This window comes from Diabrotica virgifera, chromosome 7, assembly GCF_917563875.1.
Source record: "Diabrotica virgifera virgifera chromosome 7, PGI_DIABVI_V3a".
NCBI classification, from domain to species: domain Eukaryota; kingdom Metazoa; phylum Arthropoda; class Insecta; order Coleoptera; family Chrysomelidae; genus Diabrotica; species Diabrotica virgifera.
In genome coordinates, this window is record NC_065449.1 from 131,672,687 (window position 1) to 131,695,067 (window position 22,381).

Sequence of the window (22,381 nt, forward strand, 5' to 3'; positions counted from 1 at the left end):
AAATATTGGTTTTATAAACAGAGCTTCTTCATTTTTGGCGATAAAAAGTTTTTTCAAAATTGACTTTGTAGCATTTTTGAAGAGTTATAAGACTGTGTAAAGTAAATTCCGTAAGATCCCTTAGTTTTTAATTAGGGTGGGTTAAAGGGCTCGAATAAGGGGGTGTCTGCTCGTAAATAGAGGTTTTGAACAGCCATATCTCGCTAACTGTTCATTATAATGAAAATTTATGCACAAGGAATTTTAGTTCTTAAAAAATAATAGTAATAAAATTTTAGTAATACATAATTTTTTTCGTATCTCCAGTATTTTCGGATATATTTTGAAATAAAAGGTGAAAAATGGGAAATTCCAAAAAATTAATTTTTCTTTAAACTCCAATTTTTCTAAAATTATGCCTTTTAAATAGGTCACACTTCTTGGGTGTATTGATAATACAAATATAAAAGGAATTACAGAAAGGTGAAGAACAATTTTTAATTAGGAGGGTAGTTAGGGGGTTGTTTTCACTGATTTTTTCATAGAGAAAAGCAGGTACCGATCTTTTTTGATCATAAGTCGCTTAATTTTCAGGCTAGAAACTTTTTATTGTTATTTTTTTAAAGGGCTAACTGTATACTTGAAAAAAGATTATATAAGTTTTCCTCGAAGAATGCAAAGTCTTTTCGTTATTTTACTTTGAATATTTCAAATTATGTATTTGACGAAAAAAGCTAAGTTTTAACATGCCGTATTTCGGTTTGTACTGGTCTTAAAGATATCACAGAAAAAGAATTTGGTTTGTGTTACTAAAAGATACAATTTTGATATCTACAGTTTTTTTTATTAAATGCATATTTTTCAAGGTATTCTCAAAAAACCCTCTAAAAAAGTCTTTCAAAAAAGTTACTTTCAAGCGCGAATAACTCGAAAAATATTAATTTTACGAAGAAAATGTAAAAAACATTTTTTTCTTAGAATCACTTTTTACATCGATTTACATGGTTAAAATGTAATAAAAAATTCCCGCCCCCGAGATGGGGTGGCAACCACCCCCAAGGGTTTTGCGTACAGCGGCATGATATAGAAAATGATCCTTGGACTATTCCCTACCTTCTGTGAAAATTTCAAGTAAATCCATGCTGGACGAAAATATTGCGAGCCAAAATGCTTCATTTCCTCGACTAATAGTGACATTCATTTGGGCGTTTGATGTAATCGATGATTTTTAAAAATGGAAACGGGGGTCGTGGGGTAGCTCATTTGAGAGGTTTGTCAATTCTCTAGTCAGTAATATAAACAATAACATTATTATTTATACAAGGTGGCCAAAAATATATTTTTAAAAAAATTTATACAGAGTGGCCAAAAAGAAGAATATAACTAGATATGTAATTTATTTAACTCAAAATACATTTTACTGATGTAAGAAAATATAAAAAAAAATTTTTTTCATACATAAACATTGCTTTTCGCATAAATTAAATGTCAAACAGCCACTCACCTACTTGTTGGCAGTTTGAACATTTAATTTAAGCGAAAAGCAATGTTTATTTATCAAATAAACATATTTTTCTCTTTTCTCATAGTAGTAGAATGTATTTTGAGTTAATTAAAATACATACATTCTTCTTTTTGCAGCAAATAATTTAATTCAAAAATAATTTTTTGGCCACCCTTTATAAATAAGGATTATGTTTATATTACCGAATAGAGAATTAAATAACCTTTTAAATGAGCTACTACACGACCCCTATTCCCATTAAAAAAATCATCGATTACGTCATCACGCCCTAATGGATGACGTTACTATTATGGCATATAAATATGTCAAAAAATCATACTTTAAAATTAAAAATCGACCTGTCTCGGGATTTTTTTCCAAAGTGACCATTAAATGAATTGATTCCATAATTTAGAATCTCTCTGTATATGGATTTTAAATCTGTACATTTATCTTGGCGATTCTATTTCATCAAATAAATAAAAAATTTCATTAGATGAAAAACCACGTTAGTTTCTCCACTTCATTCCACAATATAATGACTCAGTTCTTACAAGAAAAAAATTAATGCTTTTAGAGTATTCTTTGTGGTAGGGGAGCAAAGTATGCTAAATTTGCAGTCACTCGAGCGCTTTGGGGACCTATTGGGTTGCGAAGAGTAGGTCCCAAAACCAAAAAAAGTTAAGTAAAGTTTTCAATGTTAGTAGGCGCTTGCCATTTTTTAATTTAATTTTCCATTTCCAACAATCTTTTTCTTCCGATTATGACGCCATCTATCCATAATTCGAAAAAATGTTTCGCATAGAAGTTACTTATTTTTACGTATGGAATTCAAATCAGCAATAAAAAATGGGGGCTCCTATTTAGGATTTTAAAGTAACCCCCACCCCACCTCCGTGGGAGGTAGTGTGTGGTGCCATTCTATAGATTTTTCAAAAATATTGAATAAGTATATTTTACAGTTTTTCGATCTGATGTTCATTTCGCGAAATATCGCGGGATTCGCATTTAAAATATTAAATTTCCCCTCCCCCACCCCTCTCCGTGGGGAGTCGTGTATAGTCTCATTCGATAGATTTTTAAAAAATATTGAGCACAAATTTTTTAGTTTTTCGATCTGTCATTTATTTCGCGAAATATTCGCTTTTTTCTTGTGAACTTTTGGGACTCGCCCATTTCCTTACGCCCGGCTCAAATCGTCTGATTTTTGAAATATGTTAATCTCAATTAACATGAGTTAGGTTATATTAGGGAAAGGCGGGGTTGTCAGATTTATGGTGCCACTATGCCACTTTTTTTATTGGTGCCAAATTGACTAAAATTATATAGTTACATACAGTTGTATATAGTAGAGCGCCCTCTATCGAAAAATGCCTGAACAAATCAATATGTCCGTTTAGAAAAAGTCTCAATCTGGCACCATTACGTTTTTTACATATTATGCATTAGGAACACTTGTACTCTCCTAGGACGAAAACATACACGCTGTCGTACTGGCACCCAAAATCGGGTGCCACATCGTCAAATTGGGTGCGACATTGACATGTTTTGCTTAAAAATGGTGCCAGATTGACAGAATATATCTGTATATATATATATATATATATATATATATACATATATACAAATAGTATCTTAATTGACTTATTAGGAAATACGAATTTCACTATTTTTGGGTATAGAAGTCAAACTGGAGCCTTAAAGTACACTATTATCCAATATTCAAGCTTTCGGAAATGTTTATTTCCTTTCTCAAGAATTTCTACAATGCAATAAGATAAAATTTAGAAAATATGTATGAAAGAATAAAAAATATTAATGAGTAACTTACCAGAATTTAGATTATAAAAGAATGTATATTACAATACATAATTAAAAATACTATTACTAAAACGGCTGTTAAACATTTAAAAAAAAACATAGAAACAATAAAAATTCTTCAGAAAACATTTTAGAAAATATTAAAAAATTGATTAATTTTGAAGTTTTGATCTAATTTTGATTGACTTTTTAAAATTTATTTATAAATTCTAAATACATGACTGACAAAGATTAAATGTAACTATGGTCATAGCATATCGGTGTCTACATCTACAAGGAATTGAAACCATTTTTTGATAATAAAAATAAGGAAATATTTAAAGGCAAAAAAAAATTAATTTTAAATATTGGTGATATTAATTAATTTTGTTAACATTTAATGCCAAATTATAAAGTGTAGATTAGAAAAAAAATAATAATGATTTGATATAACTATGATTATTTTTCAAAAGAAAGCATGTAATTATAAATTTTGCTAAGATTGTCAATTTCAGATTTTTTTGTTCATTGTGTTCGAACCTTTGCTGATATGAACCATCTCAAGAAAAGTACGTTTATGTTTATTGTTTTCAATATCTAATATTTTTGGATCATGAAAATTCATAATGTGGTTATTTTGAATAACGTGCTCTGCTAAGGCACATGAGGGTTTAAGAATTTTACAATCACTTTTATGAGATGTTATGAATTATTTTATATTGGTCAAACCGGTAGAAATTTATCTAGTCGCATAACATCTCATAAAAGTGATTGTAAAATTCTTAAACCCTCATGTGCCTTAGCAGAGCACGTTATTCAAAATAACCACATTATGAATTTTCATGATCCAAAAATATTAGATATTGAAAACAATAAGCATAAACGTACTTTTCTTGAGATGGTTCATATCAGCAAAGGTTCGAACACAATGAACAAAAAATCTGAAATTGACAATCTTAGCAAAATTTATAATTACATCCTTTCTTTTGAAAAATAATCATAGTTATATCAAATCATTATTATTTTTTTTCTAATCTACACTTTATAATTTGGCATTAAATGCTAACAAAATTAATTAATATCACCAATATTTAAAATTAATTTTTTTTTTGCCTTTAAACATTTCCTTATTTTTATTATCAAAAAATGTTTTCAATTCCTTGTAGATGTAGACACCGATATGCTATGACCATAGTTACATTTAATCTTTGTCAGTCATGTATTTAGAATTTATAAATAAATTTTAAAAAGTCAATCAAAATTAGATCAAAACTTCAAAATTAATCAATTTTTTAATGTTTTCTAAAATGTTTTCTGAAGAATTTTTATTGTTTCTATGTTTTTTTTTAAATGTTTAACAGCCGTTTTAGTAATAGTATTTTTAATTATGTATTGTAATCAACATTCTTTTATAATCTAAATTCTGGTAAGTTACTCATTAATATTTTTTATTCTTTCATACATATTTTCTAAATTTTATCTTATTGCATTGTAGAAATTCTTGAGAAAGGAAATAAACATTTCCGAAAGCTTGAATATTGGATAATAGTTTACTTTAAGGCCCCAGTTTGACTTCTATACCCAAAAATAGTGAAATTCGTATACATACATATATATATATATATATATATATATATATATATATATATATATATATATATATATATATATATATATATATATATATATATATATATATATATATATATATATATATATGTCCCTGTAAGTTGTATCCATATGGAAAACTTTTTTATTATTAATTTTACGAAAAAAAGTTATTCTTTATAAAAAGCTCTGCATGGTCCAAAACCTTAGATTTAACAATCAAATATCAAATTTTTTGAATATTGTACGGGGTATGTCAAAAAGTTTGAATTTCACTCAAGAGTAAAGTAGCTTTATTTTTCACAATACTGAAAATTGCTATTATGAAAAGTTGTTTGGAATTAAAAACTGTATTCTAGTATGCAATTACATCCTTCTAATTGAAAAATTTTTTTTTTTGAAAAATTATGGATAACTAACATTATTTTCAGTTATTTTAATTCAGATAACTCTTTTATTATTAATTTTACGAAAAAAAGTGATTCTTAATAAAAAGTTCTGCATGGTCTAAAATCTAAAATACAACCATCTTTTGTCAAATTTTATCAATTTTATACGAGGTATGTCAAAAAATATGAATTTCGCTCAAGAGTAAAATACGTTTATTTTTCACAATATCGAAAATTGTTATTATGAAAACTTATTTAGAATTAAAAACTATGTTTCAGTATGTAATTACATCCTTCTAATTGAAATATTCTGAACTATAAAGGTACTTTACTTTTGATCTAAATTAATCTTTTTTGACATACCTCGTATAAAATTGATAAAATTTGATATAAGATGGTTGTATTTTAAGTTTTAGACCATCCAGAACTTTTTATTAAGAATCACTTTTTTTCGTAAAATTAATAATAAAAGGGTTATATATATCAATCGGTTTTAAAACGTCTTGCGACGTTGTCCGATGCCTAATTTCCATGACACTCTATCATCCCATTGGCCCTCTCTAAGATCTCTTGCGCTCATCGCCTTCGTTATTCCCTCTCTCCAAGATTTCTTGGGTCTTCCTCTCTTTCTGCGGTTTGGTGGTACCCATTGCATAATTATTTTAGGGAGTCTTGAGTTATCCATCCTCTGGACGTGTCCGTACCATATCAGCTGTTTTCTTTCTATGTCTGTTGTTAGAGAGCCGTCAACCCCCATTCGCTGTCTTATCTCATCATTACGTATTCTCTCTCTGCGTGACACTCCTACTGATCTTCTAAAAGCGTCCATTTCTACTGCCTCCAGTTTTCTTCTGTTGTTTTCGGTTATCCGCCAAGTTTCTGCTCCGTACAATAGACTGCTTTTAATAAGAGATTCATAGATATTGTGTTTTCTTCTTTTTCCTATTTCATGACTCCATAGTACGCTGTTTAGACAACCTATTGTTTTTCTGGATTGTGTTATTCTTCTCTTTATTTCTTCATCATCTTTCCCCGTTGTGTCAAAAACAATTCCTAGATATGTGTAATGGTCGCAGGGCATGATGATTTCATTATTTTCTAATGTGATGTTCGATAGTTCGATACCTATTGGCAGGTATTTTGTTTTTTCTGTATTAATTTCTAATCCCCACTTTCTATATTCTTCTTGTAATTTCCTTGCCATGTACTCTAGATCATCTTTATCGTTTGCTATAACAACCTGGTCATCAGCAAACTGCAATGTATATAAGCAAATCTCTCCAAGGTCTACGCCCATGCCTCTGCATTTTCGTTTCCACTCTTTCAATGCTTTTGCAACATATATTTTAAATAAGGTCGGTGATACACAACACCCCTGACGTAGACCTTTATTAACCAGGAAGCTTTGCGATAATCTGTTTCCAGTTTTTATTTGTGATGTTGACCCTTCATACAAATTTCCTATGGCTTTTATTAAGGTGACACAAATATTCGTCTGTCGTAACACGTTCCAGAGTTTGTTTACAGGAACTGTATCGTACGCCTTCTGCAAGTCAATAAACATGAGGTGGGTTTCTTGATTTATGCTTAATTTTTTTTCTATTAGTTGTTTGAGGCAGAAGATATTATCAGTACAGCTTCTTCCTGTTCGAAAACCGGATTGTTCTTCTTCCTCTTGGTCTTTGTACTCCTTCTCAATGCGGTCTCTAATTATTCGTCCATACAAACGGCTGAATGTACTAGTCACTGATATCCCTCTATAGTTTTCACATTTAAGCTTATCTTTTTTCTTATGGATCGACGAAATATAAGCAATTTTCCACTCATCTGGTACGGGAGAACCATTTATAAATTGATTTATGCACCAAGTGACGGTTTCAAACAATTTTTGTGATCCACATTTTATTAGTTCGGCTGGGATATCCCCTGGTCCTGGAGACCTACCGTTTTTCAGTTCTTTTATAGCTTTTCTAATTTCTGTCACTTGTATTGTTATATCTTCTCCTTCAATGTTAACCTCTGTTGGTGATTAAGTTAAGTATTCGTCCCTATTTTCTGCCAGTAGTTCCCCATAATACTTTTCCCATTTTTGTGTGGATATTAATTGAATGTTTGTGCTCTTCCTTTCGTTAGTTCTTATTTTATTTAGGAATTTCCATGTTTCTGTACATTTTCTGCCTCCCAGGTAGGTATTAATTTCCTGGCACTTCTTATCCCACATTTCTCTTTTTGCTTTTACTGTTGTTCTTCTTGTTATTCTTTTGAGTTTCAGGTATTCATCTCTATCTTTTTGTTGTTTATTGCTCAGCCATCTGATATCTGATATAAAAGGGTTATCAGAATTGAAATAACGAAAAAATAATGATAGTTATTTCTCAAAAAAAAATTTTTAGAAGAATGTAATTGTATATTAGAATATAGTTTTTAATTCCAAACAACTTTTCATAATAGCAATTTTAAATATTACGAAAAATAAAGCTACTTTACTCGTGAGTGAAATTCAAACTTTTTGACATACCTCGTATAATATTCAAAAAATTTGATATTTGATGGTTAAATCTTAGGTTTTGGACCATGCAGAGCTTTTTATAAAGAATAACTTTTTTTTGTAAAATTAATAATAAAAGAGTTTTCCATATGGATACAACTTACAGGGACATACTGTATATCCTTTAACCCACATAACAATTTCATGTTCTTAGTAGATTCATAGAACATACTTTTCAAAAAAAGTATATACTGAGAATGTGCGTAATTACCATTGCGAATGTGCAGAGCAGATACCGAGTATATACTACATTACAGTACTTAAACGTTCTATGTATATACTTAGAATGTACTACCGCACTTCTTTTCAGTATATACCAAGAATGTTCTTTTTAGAACATTCCAAGGACGTGCTATAAACCTTCTATGTGTATACTTAGAACATACTACCGCACATCTTTTTAGTTTATACCAAGAAGGTACTTTTTAGAATATTCCAAGGAAGTGCTATAAACCTTCTATTTATATACTAAGAACGTACTACCGCACATCTTTGTATGGGAAGAATATTATATTTTTAAGAATATTCTAAGAAAGTGCTATCAAGTGCTATATTGCTTAGAAGTATGTTTTCAGCATCACCTAATCTCATCTTAGGTTCTACTGGTTCTACCAAATATCTATTTACATATTTTAATTGCAAATGAGAATATAGTTAGTACCTACATTCTACAATATTACTTAAAAAGTAAGTACATATTTATAAATTTTAGTTATTTATATAAATCATTATATAATATTTAGCTAAACTAAACTATGCATAATAAGTAACTAAAATTTATATAATACTTATATGTACTTACCGATTTAAGTAATATTGAGTTATCAAAATAGATTATATGTATTTTGAAGCACCGCAAACAAAATAAACAGATTATGTATGTTCTTTAGTCCTAGTACTACATCATTCGCCTTCATCCTTAACACTGCATAGATCCATAGATGATACAAATAATGAAATAATGCCTGTTTTCTTTTTCATATTTCACGGTTTTTTCCTATCCCTGATCCATTCAGGTAAGAATAGAAATGGTCAGAATATGATGGGGGGGGGGGGGGTTGTGAATGTATTGTTGAATAACAAAATCGGTGGTCAGTGTTGCCAAACGGAGAGAAATTTCCCTTTTTGCGGGAATTTTCAACATAAAAGGTGATAAAGGGAAAAAGTTAACTCAAAAGGGAATTATTGTTCCAGTCCAAATTGTAAAATATTAAGAAAAAATCAAAATATTTGAAAATAATTCAACATATCTTCTCAGATTTTGTAAACAGGAGGGAAGTTTTTTTTTATAAAAGTGGGAATTTTTAAGGTAAGTTGGCGGAAAAAGCTTACTCGACGGTTGGCAACGCCAAAGCCTTTGGTTGCTTTGGTTGTGCAGTTTGGCACGTTTTGGTTCTGCGAAATGGCCTATTGAATTGAATGTACCTAAATTCAAATTCCAAGGATGTAAAAATACTAATGATTCATGATAAACTCGAAATGGTAAAGTCATTTCAATTATGAAAACGAATTTTTAATAGTATCTATGTAAACGTTAATACAATTAATGTTTAAACTTTTTTACCCTACAACAATTTTGAAATGAAATTCGTCCAATACTACCTACATACATAAATTTTATTAATTATGTATTCTAAAATATAACGAAGTTGATAATCTATAAGGCTAATATTATACTTCCTATACATACAAATTATTTTTAAGATATTTTAAAAGTATCTACTTATAAGTATGTGTTAAGAATGTACTTATAAGTATGTGTTAAGAATATTCGATAAAGGTATATTCTAAGAATAAACTTTTACGAATATTCCGAGATCCTACGTACACGAATATACTTAGTATATTCGGTACGAGAATATACTTTGAAGTATATGCAAAGAACATGAAATTTATAATGTTTTTTAAGGTAGATGCTACGCTTGTACTACACATATACTAAAAAGAATATACTCCGACGAATGTTGGTAGTATATGCTTAGAACATGATGCGAACATCATTGTTATGTGGGAAAATCCTTGTATAAAGATAAAAGTTGGGTTATAGATTTCTTCGGTTAAAATAGGTCTATTAAAGTTAACTTACCTTTGTACGAAAGTTGATAATAACCGAAATACAGGGTGGTATTAAACTTTTGTTTTGTTTATTTTTGAATATTTTCTCACAGGCATGGGATAACAACACTCAATTTGGTATGTGGGGGTTTTTTGGGACGAAAAACCTCAATTTCTCACCAAAAATTAAATTTTACACAGAGGGCGCCACATAAGTCTAACAGCGCTCATATAATACATTCAATTTTTTTTATCCGTCATTCCACATAATTTTCAGATTAAAACTTTTATTTCCCTATTATTTTTACTTAAAAAAGGTATACTAGATTTATCTGGCTAAACTCACCCGTTTTCGAGATAAACGCCTTTTAAATCTACGATGCAAAAATTCAATTTTTTTTGCATTTTATTGTAGGTAGTTACTAAAAACATATTCTTTTGCAGCCAGTGTGGGTATTGTACACTCTAGTAAATTATGCTAAACATACGTTTCAGGCTACTACCAGAGACGTGCGACGGGGAAAGTGAAGGGTTAACCCTTCCCAAATTCTACCCCACTGGCGGAATTGCTATTTTAGTGCAATTTTTGGATTCCTTCTTTTTAGCTATGTAAATAATATACTCTTCATTCGTAACTATAATGTCGTTAGTTCTCGAGATATTTGAAGTTACAAACGAGGTGGCATAATACATTAAACAAATAACTGTGCTGTTTCATTTTTAAATATTGGCCAAATAAACATTTTTTTCTCTTTTCTGACAGCAGTAAAATGTATTTTGAGTTAAGTAAATTACATACATTCTTCTTTTTGCGGCAATTATTTCAATTCAAAAATGATTTTTTTGGTCACCCTGTATTAATACTGATGTTAATGTCTATATTACTGAATAGATGATTAAATATCCTTTAAAATGAGCTACCACATGACGCCTATTCCTATTTAAAAAAATCATCAATTACGTAATTACACCCAGATGGATAACGTCACTAGTATGACATGTGACATGTATTTTAGATGAAATAAAGTTTTAACTATATCCATACATTAATAATATTCCATTCGTACTGCATACAGGCACGTACAGCTAGGAGTTAGCATCGACCCTTAAACGCTTGTACAGTCAGGACCCCAACAAAATAATCAGTGGTCGGGAGATGCAAGTGTGCACAGTGCACAGTGCACACTGCACAGGCACAGCCCAGTTAGCGAGCAGCATCGGGCCGACAGACCGCACTGACACTTCCGCAGACAGATGCCCAGAGTAATCACGAAACCTTAATTCGCACACTTGATCCAACGTTGCCAAGTCACTAAAATCTCAATATTTGACACCAATTTGACAATTGACAGATTATCTTTTAAATAAATAAATAAATGTAAATAGTTAATAGTTATCCTAACTGAACAAAACAAAGTCTGGAACAATGGATTAATGGATATGTAAAAGCCATAAGGAGAACAGAACTAAAATTAAAATATGAAAGAATATGCAATAAACATTGTATAAAAGTGGTAAGTAATTCAATTAATAAGGTTTCTACAATAATAAAGATGTACCTAAGTAATAATTCAAACTTAATTATTAGGAAAGCCAGCCACTTTAAAAAGATATTCCAAACTAAAACATGGGTTACCAAAGCAGGGAATAAAAAGAAAAGGTGATCTAGAATGCAAGAGAAGAGCTGATGAAAGAAGTAAATGTAAAGAAAATAATGAAGAGACTTCTCTCGACCATGTAAGTATAAGATATTAAGATATAGTTTATTACAATATGGTTAGATGCAAAGCTCACCATGTTTTAATGCATATAGCCTAAACTGTCCTTCAATCTTTTTCTAATGGTGCTACAACCCTTTGTGAGTCTTGGTGTGCTTAACAATATTCTGCCCTGCCAGATACTTTTCTGATGTTCATGGTTTTAAGATCCCCCTCTATATCGTCTATCCATCTTTTATGGGCCCTTCCTCTTATTATATTTCCTTGGGGCTTCCATCTCTGGATTACTTGTACAGCTCGATTATCTGGCATTCTTTCTGAGTGATCAAGCCAATTTAGTCTTTGAGATTTTACAATTCTAACAATATCTGCGCTCTGCATTAGTATTATCCAGCTCGTGGTTCATTTTAATTCTCCACAAACCATCACTGCAATGTGTAGATTTGTTTTGTAGATTCTAAGGTTAGACTTAGTAACTTACTTTTCGTCAAGTCTTTGTATTCATAAAATCACTTATTGCTGCTAAGAATCCATGCTTTTCTTGACTGGCGTTGTTGTCATTTATTATTGAGTCTGGGTAGTGAAAATGGGAGGCATATTCGTAGGTATGGTTTTCTACCTTCAGATGTTCATGTTGATTTTACTTTGTGCACTCCATATATTTTGTTTTACTTTCATTTATATATAAACTAAACATAGTAGCTTCCCATTTCAGATCTATAGCTTTTTCTTTTAATACCTTTTTGTTGTGGCTTATTATGGCAACTGCCCTTATATAAAACTAACTAAACTAACCTAAACCTTATAGGTATAACTGTCCTAATATTAAAATACAGTTGTCCCTTGATAGTCCGACAGGTATGGGACCAAAAGGTCAGACTACCGAGCATGTCGGAGTATCAAGTGTGTACTGTACTTTTGTGGTACTTTCCACATTTGTATGATTTTTATGGTACACAACATAAAATTTTTATTTATGTATTTGTTTTTAGGAAGAAACATCAGCTATTTTATATATGTAGAAAAAGGAAAAACTGCTGGAACTTTAATTTAAAGGCTTTTGACTAGTGAAGATTTGGATAAACAACAGGAGTTACTTTGGGCTATAGCTACGTGCAAATTTATTTTCTTGTGGCTTCCTATGTTTATTCTTATTAACTATATCTACACTTTGATATGTTTTTAGTCGCATGAAGATTTTATAGTTTATTATTTTATGTATATTGTTATATTTGTGTTGAATAAACATTATTATTATTATTATTACCTTAATTTCCATTAAATAAATTAACTGTAATCAATAAATCGTTTTTAATGTTGATAAATAAATTATCAATAATGATTCCCAAATATTTTATTTGTTTGACAACTTCTACAAAATAATATTTCATAGTAATAATCAATGCTTTGGTATAAGAAATAGACAACTTAGAATAGAAATATGCTTTATTGTCATGGAAAATTGTACAATTTTATAGACAATGCTTACAGAGTCATAAAAAATACAAAACAATAACAAACACAAAAATCAATAACAAGTTTAACTTGAATTGGTGCTCTACACATATTATTACACATACTACATATTATTGAATGAAAAACACTTTAACCCATTGATAACAAAAACTTTCCATAGAAGGCCACAATTTTTAAATCATATTTTCTTTTAATTGTAAACGGCGATCATATTCTACTGCTTATTATTTTCTTTTCTGTTATAACACCCTGTATAGCATATATTCAAGTATTGTTATACTTTGTATTAGAGGTATTTTTTTAAACTGTGTAATTGATTGCACTTGACCAACTTCATGTTTGCAAAATAAATTCGGTACGACTATATACGTTCGTTTTATTGTAATCCTTAAGCCTTAAGATATTGCTTAGTTTGAAAAACACTATTTTTATATCAACTTTTACTTTTAGAAATTGATATGGCAACAACACATCACTGCCTATTGATTTCAAAGGCGGTGATTTAGAGGCAAACGCTAAATAAAAGCAAATATGTGTCTGAGTAATATATTAAAGGTCGCTGAGTTAGGCTATCTTTAGCTTATTCTTTCCATTTCACTCCTGTAATAAAAGTTAGTACTTGGTTCTGAATTTACCTGGTATTTACATAGCACCCAGTATCTTACCAAATTCTTTCCCCACTCGAGCCGACAATTTAAAGTAACCCTCTGTTATGGCCCAACAGAACAGGCCATGTCTGAAGTTACCCCTACGAAGCAATCTTAATTGCCGCTACAAAGCGATCTGTTTGTTTTTTTTTTCGTAAGCCACTTTCACAAAATTTCTTACAGTTCTTGTACATATATGTATATAGGTCTGGCTCCAGCGTATGAAAAAAAAGTTGATTAAGCAAGCTGAAAATTTGTTAATAGCTTAAGGGTGTCTAGTCGGACAAACTTTGATATATAGGAAAAGGGGTTTTAATTGTGGAACAGGTTAAAAATTTGGAACTGTCAGACCACGAAAACGTCACATGTATTTTGTCCGACAGAACTTCCAATTGAATTGTTACCCTTTCATTAAACTCTCATGCAAAAATCAGGTTGCTATTTATCACCAAATGAGAATTATAAATGAGTGGAACACGTAGAATATGTCAAATGACAGGAATTATGACGGTGATAAATAGCAGTCTGATTTTTGCATGAAAGTTTAATGAAAGGGTAACAAATCAATTGGAAGTTCTTTTGGACAAAATACATGTGACATTTTCGTGGTCTGACCGTTCCAAATTTTTAACCTGTTCCACAATTAAAATTTCCAGTGTTCCCATATATCAAAGTTTGTCCGACTAGACACCCTTAACCTATTAACAAATTTTCAGCTTGCTATTAATCAATTTTTTTTTCATACGCGGGATCCTGACCTAATAGCTTAAACGCTTGAATAAACTTATTTTAGCTTGAGCTTTATCATGTGTGTATATTAGTAAGACATAAATTAAACTTGAAAATATAATATGTATGACGCACGCAGTTACTGACTACCTTTAATGATTAAATTAATATATTACTAATCATTATATTATGATTGTGTCACATTGTGTGCTGGCACAATGCATCGACTTTTTTAAATTTACCGCGCATTGACTGTTACCCGTACAATTGGCAACGTTGGATCAAGTGTGCGAATTAAGGTTTCGTAGAGTAATCGCTCACCCACGCGACGCGTACCACCTGAAATCTTCTTGCGTACCACCAGTTGGGAACCACTTCCCTAGACTCTAAGCAACACTGTAATATGTCGTGTGAAGTAATCAATTCATCGCACCAGAAATTAATACACCCACGTATGAAATACTGAGGCTAAAATAGCCTATTATTTTAAATAAACATTTTGACTTTTTTCTATCTGAAACTGGAAGAATTAGTTTATATTATGGCAAAATTTGTTACTGTGTTTGCTAGAAAAATATTTATCGATGTTATTTTAGAAATTATCCATTATCAATTCAGTTGGAGTATATGTATATCCAAATATGGCCTTATCTACATCCTTAAATATTTATTATGTTACTAATTTCTAAATATTTCGATGGATATTGTTCAAAACTACTTTCTTTCTTGTATTTTATATTTGTATTATCTATTTTGTATTCATTTAATTTATGCAGTTGATCGGCAAAGTGAATCAGAATCGCTAACAAATGAAGATTCCAGTGATACAAACATGCCCATCATGTCAAATCATATTGATTCCGGCATCAAGACAGCAGGTAAACAGTCAACTTTTACGAATGGGACTCAGAATGGTTTAGACAGAGGCAGTCCATTGCCTGATGTTTCCGCCAAGCAGAAAAACTTAGTCTCGAGCGCTAAAAAAAACAATAATAAGAAAGCTAGGCATAGATAACAAATGAAGGATTCCAAAGCATGTGGAGTAGAGCCAGGAACCGAGAAGACTTAGTAGGAATATTTTTTTAAAATGTAACAGTATAATTTGTATAGATATAGGATAAAATTTTAAGTAAAGTTAAAGGTAAACAAAATGCAAACATGCATATGAATAATTTAAAAATATCCCTAAATAGCGTTACTATGCTTACAAACCAGGAGGAGTAAACTAAAAATACAGATTCACACCCAAGAAAGTCACTAGAAAAATCACCAAATACATCTTCTTATTTAGTTGATCATGTCGGCCTTCGATGATAATGCATAAATATTAAATTGTACTAATAAGTCGCTTCTTCTCCTTACAGTTCTCTCTCCTATCGGAGGTTGGATATCATAATGGCTATGGTCACTTTGTTGGCTGTTGCTCTGAAAAGTTGTAATGAACTACAGTTAAACCATTCTCTAAGGTTCCTCAGCCAGGAGATGCGTCTTCTTCCTTGGATCCTTCCTTGCATAATAATTCTCAGCAACTCATATTTTTCTCCTCTGCTAATGTGACTCAAATATTCCAGTTTTCTAGTTTTTATACTCTTCATAATTTCTAACTCCTTATTTAAACGTCGTAGCACTACAACATTGGTAATCCTTTGAACCCACTGAATTTTCAATATTCTTCTGTAACACCACATTTAGAACACTTCTATTCTTCTTATGTGTTGTCTCTTCAATGTCCAAGCTTCCATTCCGTATAGCAATATAGAAAATATGTAGCATCTTAGAGCCCTCAATCTGAGAGGCAACTGAAGGTATTTGTTTGTAAGCAGTGTCTTCATTTTTATAAATGCTTGCCTTGCAGTTTCAATTCGGACTTTAATTTCTTGGCTTTGGTCATTTTTGTCATCAACCCAGGTTCCCAGATATTTGTATATCTTCACTTTTTCTATTTGGGTTTGCTCTATCATTAACCTTTCATTTCCATGTTCTGTTTTTGAGACAATCATAAATTTAGTTCTTTTCTTGTTTATTTTTAGTCCGTATCGAATGCTTCTTCTTCTTCTTAGCCTTCTATCGTCCACGTTTGGACATAGGCCTCTCCCAACTCCTTCCATCGGTCTCTATCCTGAGCAACATATTTCCAATTCGTTCCGGCTACTCTTTTAATATCATCAACCCATCTCATCTGTGGTCTTCCTCTCGGTCGTTTACTTTGGTAAGGTCTCCAATGTTTTATCGTGGCATTCCAACGTTGGTCTTTTTGTCTAACAGTGTGGCCTGCAAAGCTCCATTTAAGTTTGGCAACTTTTGTTGTTATGTCCTCGACTTTTGTTTTTGATCTTACCCAGTCGCTCCTCTTTTTATCTGACAGTCGTATACCTAACATTGCTCTTTCCATAGCTCTTTCTGTTGTAGCTAGTTTATTCATATTTGCCTTGGTTAGGGTCCAGGTTTGACACCCATATGTCATGATAGGAAGGATGCACTGGTTGAACACTTTGGTCCTCAAATATTGAGGTATTTTGCGGTTCTTAAGTATCCAACCAAGTTTTCCAAATCCTGCCCATGCTAGTCTTGCTCTCCTATTAATTTCCGCACTTTAGTTTTCTTTGTCAAGTTTCAGGATTTGGCCTAGGTAGATATATTCCTGGACTTTTTCTATCTCACTGCCATTTATAGTTATGCGTCTGGGGTCATCTGTGTTTGTCATTATTTTTGTTTTCTTCATGTTCATTTTTAGACCGACGTATTGGGAGCTGCCTGCGAGTTCCTCTATCATAATTTGCAGTTCCTCGAATGAGCTCGCTATAATCACAATGTCGTCAGCGAATCTGAGGTGATTTAGCTTCTTGCCATTAACGTTAATGCCATAGGTTGACCAATTTGTCGTTTTGAAGACGTCTTCTAGTGCTAGGTTGAAAAGCTTTGGCGATATTACGTCTCCTTGTCTCACGCCTCTCTTAATAGGGATGGGATTTGTATTTTCGTCTAGTTGTACGATCATAGTTGCATTTTCATATATATTATGTATTAGTTGTCTATATCTCGAATCTATTCTACAATTATTAATAGCTTGTTCTATGGCCCACATCTCGATACTATCAAACGCCTTTTCATAGTCTACGAAGGCAAGAAATACGGGTAGTTGGTATTCATTTGCCTTCTCTATCAATGTTCTCATTGTCAGCAGATGGTATGATGTACTATATCCTTTGCGGAAGCCAGCCTGTTCCACTGGTTGGTAATTGTCCATTTTGTAGGTCAACCGGTTGTTAATAATTCTCATGAATAGTTTGTATACTTGACTGAGCAACGATATCGGTCTATAATTCTGTAGGTCACATTTGTCCCCTTTTTTGTGTAAAAGTATTACTAGACTTTCGTTCCAGTCTTTAGGGATCTTGCTATTATGGAGATATTTATTAAATAGCTCTGTTAGTATAGGGATTGTTACTGTCTTGCTTGTTTTCAAGAGCTCGGCAATTATACCGTCCTGTCCTGGAGCTTTATTATTTTTTAGTTCTTTTAAAGCTCTTTCTATTTCGAATCCCTTTATATTTGGTAGTACTTCTGATCCCACGTTTTTTATTTTTCTTTTGACGTTCTCCTTTGTTGATTCATTAGGCTGGCTTTGCGAAATGTACAAGCTTTTGTAGAAGTCTTCGACTATTTTTGTTATTTTATATTTGTCCTTCTCTTCCTTACTATTGGCGTCTTTAATTTTAATGATTTTTTGAACACCCAATACGGGTCTTAGACATTTTAAGCCTCTGTTGTTTTCAATGACTCGCTCTATTATGTTCTCGTTCCATTTTTGTAAGTCGCGTTTTAGTTCTTTTCTAATTGTTTTATTAAGTTCTATGTATTCTTGAGTATGGCGTTTGTTTTGCGTTAGTAGTTGTCGTCTTTCCGTCATTAGTTGTTTAGTTTCATTGCTTATTTTGTCTTCTTTAGTACTTGTTTTCTTTGCGACCTGTAGTCCGGCTTCGAGAAGGTTCTTATTGATGTTTTTGACGAATCCAAAATTTCCAATCTTGCTTTCAGAGTCTTCAATCTTACTTCCAATTTTGGCGTTAAAATCTCCCATTATTATTATTTTGGATTCTCTGTTGGTGTCTATAGCTTTTTTAAGATCTTCGTAAAAAGTATTTATTTCTTCATCAGTTGCCTTTTCAGTTGGAGCATAAACTTGCACAATCTTTAATTTGGTTTTTGGATTTAGTTTTAAAATCATGTATGTAACCCTGTCTGAGATGCTGTCAATTATTTGAATTTGTGATTTTCTCTTCTTGTTGATTAAGAAACCTACTCCACCGTATGTATAGTCTTCATTGCCTTTATAATAGAGCCTGTTGCCTGAATGTAAGTCCACATACCCTTCACCTCTTCTTTTAACTTCTGATAGTCCCATTATATCCCAATTCATATTCCCTAATTCCTCTTCTAGTTCGTAGAGTTTTTCGTCTTTTGCCATGGAACGGATGTTGTAAGTTGCTATATGGAGTTGTTTGTTGTTCTTCTTTTTCAATGTCGACTTGCCTCCCCCAGAATCCCAGAATGCAATAATCATTAATTCTATTTAGCAATTCTTGTAGCGATTCCAGGGTGTCTGCCATTATAACGGTGTCATCAGCGAATCTTATGTTATTTACTATTCTTCCGTTTATAGAGATTCCGTCACTTAGCCCCGCTATCGCTTCCTGAAATATGGCTTCACTGTACAGGTTAAACAGTAGCGGCGACAGAACACAACCCTGTCTTACTCCTCTCTTTATATCAATATTCTCGGATTCTTGTTCTTCTATCTTTATATTGGCCTTTTGATTCCAATACAGATTGATGATAATTCGTAAATCTCGTCTGTCTATATCTCTGTTTTTCAATAATTCTATTAGTTTTTCATGTCGGACCCTGTCAAACGCTTTTTCGAAGTCGATGAAACAGGAATAAATATCCAGGTTCATATCTAAGCATCTTTGAGAGAGGATATTAAACGCAAACAATGCCTCTCTTGTTCCAAGTCCTTTGCGGAACCCAAATTGGGTATCATCCATATCATAGTCTAGCTTTCTGTATAATCTTCCATAAATCACCTTTAGAAATATTTTGAGGGTATGACTTATTAGTGATATTGTCCTATAGTCCGAACAATCTTTGGCATATATTATTTTTGGTATTGTTACAAAGGTGGATACCAACCATTCCTGAAGGATTTTTCCGGTTTTATATACTTCATTAAACAGATCCAGCAGTACAGGTAGAGTTTCATCGTCTAGACATTTCAGTAATTCCGCAGGTATTTCGTCTGGACCTACAGTTTTTCCGTTTTTTGCGTTTCGTATTGCTTATTCGATTTCCTCCATAATGATCTCTGGTCCCGTTTCGCTGTCGATTTCTATATGAATAAGTCGCTAAAAAGTTCTAAAAACAACTGCTTTTTATATAAAAGCAGACTTCAGATATAAAAACAGGAATAATGCAGAAAAGACAAAAAATCGCCGATATAACTTAATTAACCTATAAAATGTCAATAGGGTCAAATTTTCATAACAGTGGAGTAAACTTGCCTGAGGTTGGACCAATTACAAACAAGCATTACAGAGAGGTAAATTTGAATTACTCCTCCTGGTTTAAAAATAGAGTATAGTAAACCACATTCAAATAGCAAATTCCCAACTATAAACAAACGCACGTGTTACTATTCGCAGTCTCATTCGTCAAGAGGATGTTAAATGTAATTTCTTGCCCTAAACGAGGCGGATTCTCATTTTACAGGTCCAAACTGGTCAGTCTGCAAATTCAAATTGTAGGTAGCGTGTTGGTTTTTAAGATACACTTTACGACGACCCTGTTTAGCTTCCATGCGCGTTTGTTTACAGTTGGGAATCTGTAAAATGAATGGACTTTAGCACAGTTACCGTTGACAAGTTCTTTCAAATATTTCAGACTTCTTACTTTGATAAATACAAGACTAACTTTGTCAATTTTTTTAATATATTTTAAACACGAAATTACAGATAAAACCGATCTCGATGGTCAAGTGTAGAGATTGTTATAGGTTCTAAATGAGTGGTCGTTAGTTTGTAAATATTATACCGAACGATTCAGATCATAATTAGATTAGGTTGTTGAATTTGTATTTAAATGTCGCTAGTTGCCAATTTAGTCATTGCATAAATCACATCATTTGTCTTTGCCGATAGAAAAGTTATCTTTTTGAAGTTATACTTCTTCAGGCGCGATTGGAAAAAACGTTGAGGGTGAATTTTTATATAAAAAAAGACAGTATGAAGTACGTGCACACCGACAGTATGAAGTTAGTTGCTAAATCTTTCAAGTTACGTACATATGTATCAGTACAAATAAAGTGTGAAAAAATATATTGGTGTTTTTAGTAAATATATTTATTATAATTTTTGTGTCTTTGGATTTGTCGTCGTCGGGAATAAAATAATAAGTAAAATATTATGAAAAGAAGATTAAAAAGCAATCTAATATTATTTGTACAACCTGTCAACATAATTCATTTTGGTATAAATTTTACGGTCCAGTGGCGTAACAAACTTCGTCGGGGCCCCCGCAGAACTTGAAATGGGACCCCTTTTAACCCGGGAGCAGTCGCGCCGTTAGAAAAAATCCAACTTTTTATCCTTTTCCGTGATAACTTGATGAAAAATTTTGCAACATAACTTTCCACTCGTAAATGCCTCAAAGAAGATTTTAGTAATGCGTGGGATTTTTTTAAAATTTCTTTTGTATTTTTTTGTGGAATTTATGGCTTTGGTGAGAACCAATTAGCTTTAAAATTGTTAGAAATATATATTTTTAACATAACAAGCAAACAAAAATATTATAAAATAGAAATTTGTTTTAAATTCGTATTTAAATTAGTATTGTTAGATTTTTCTCTTCGCGCGACTGCTTACGTGACAGAAGTGAGCGCGACTGCTCCCGCGTTAAACAATTACTAAATACGACTTGTTTAACAAAAACCTTTATGTGTTAGCGTAATCATTCACCGTTCATAACAACTTACATTTATCATCTTTATTGGTATACGGACCCGTCCCGACCCGGGATGCAAGGGGTAGCGCGAGCCGCCCTAAAAATAGGGAAAAAACAAAAATTTTATAGTGGATTTTACTCCAAAAGTGGATGCTTAATTTTTTATTAAACAAATGAACTGCGAAATTAGTTTTTTTAAATATACACGAAAATAAAAATTTTAGAAAAAACTGACTCGACCATTGAAAATTCAGAAAATATTACATAACAAAAAAGTTAAAGGTTTTTCTAAAATTACATCTACGGCTTTTATATTTTTTTATTTATAACGCTCGAGTCACCCTTGCCACAAACATTGGCAGTGGTGCACTGTATGGCAGCGTTCGTCGTAGCGAGCAGTTGAGTTAATTTAACATTATTTTTTAACTAATTAATCAAATTAAATTTTACAAATTGGCAATGAAAGAAGAAAGTTAAAGATATCTTATAGTTATATCACAAAGAAAAAAAATTATGTGTATAAGAATAGTGTGGGTGGAAATTGGAACTTACATGAATTTTGTTCAAAAAATATTTAAAAATACTAATACAATAGTGGTACTAATACAATTTTACCCATATAAATCTGAAACTTACACAAATTATTTTTTAAACATCGTACTAAACCATGTTTTATTAAACAAAAATATCAAAACTTTTATTCAAATAATACAACGTTTCAAAAAATGTAATTTTTGAAAACTTCGTAGATTTACAGAATAACTACCACTTTTAACTGGATATTACTTAAATGTAAAGGCCTATATTACAATTGGATTGGTGTTTTTTTTAAAGCCTAAGGTATAATCTTTAAAATGTAATTATTTTACTTTGAAAAACAACTTCTTTTGTTGTTTTCTCTACAACTTATTTACAATACATTTAATAAC

The 22,381-nt window shown here is 31.6% G+C and overlaps 1 long non-coding RNA gene across 1 annotated transcript; it reads left to right on the forward strand.

Moving 5' to 3' along the window:
* The first annotated feature begins 11,140 nt into the window (after positions 1 to 11,140).
* On the forward strand, positions 11,141 to 12,864 carry LOC126888165 (uncharacterized). Its single transcript, XR_007699435.1, has 3 exons — positions 11,141 to 11,397; positions 11,472 to 11,620; positions 12,594 to 12,864. It is a non-coding gene; the product is annotated as an uncharacterized LOC126888165 (long non-coding RNA).
* Positions 12,865 to 22,381: the final 9,517 nt, after the last annotated feature.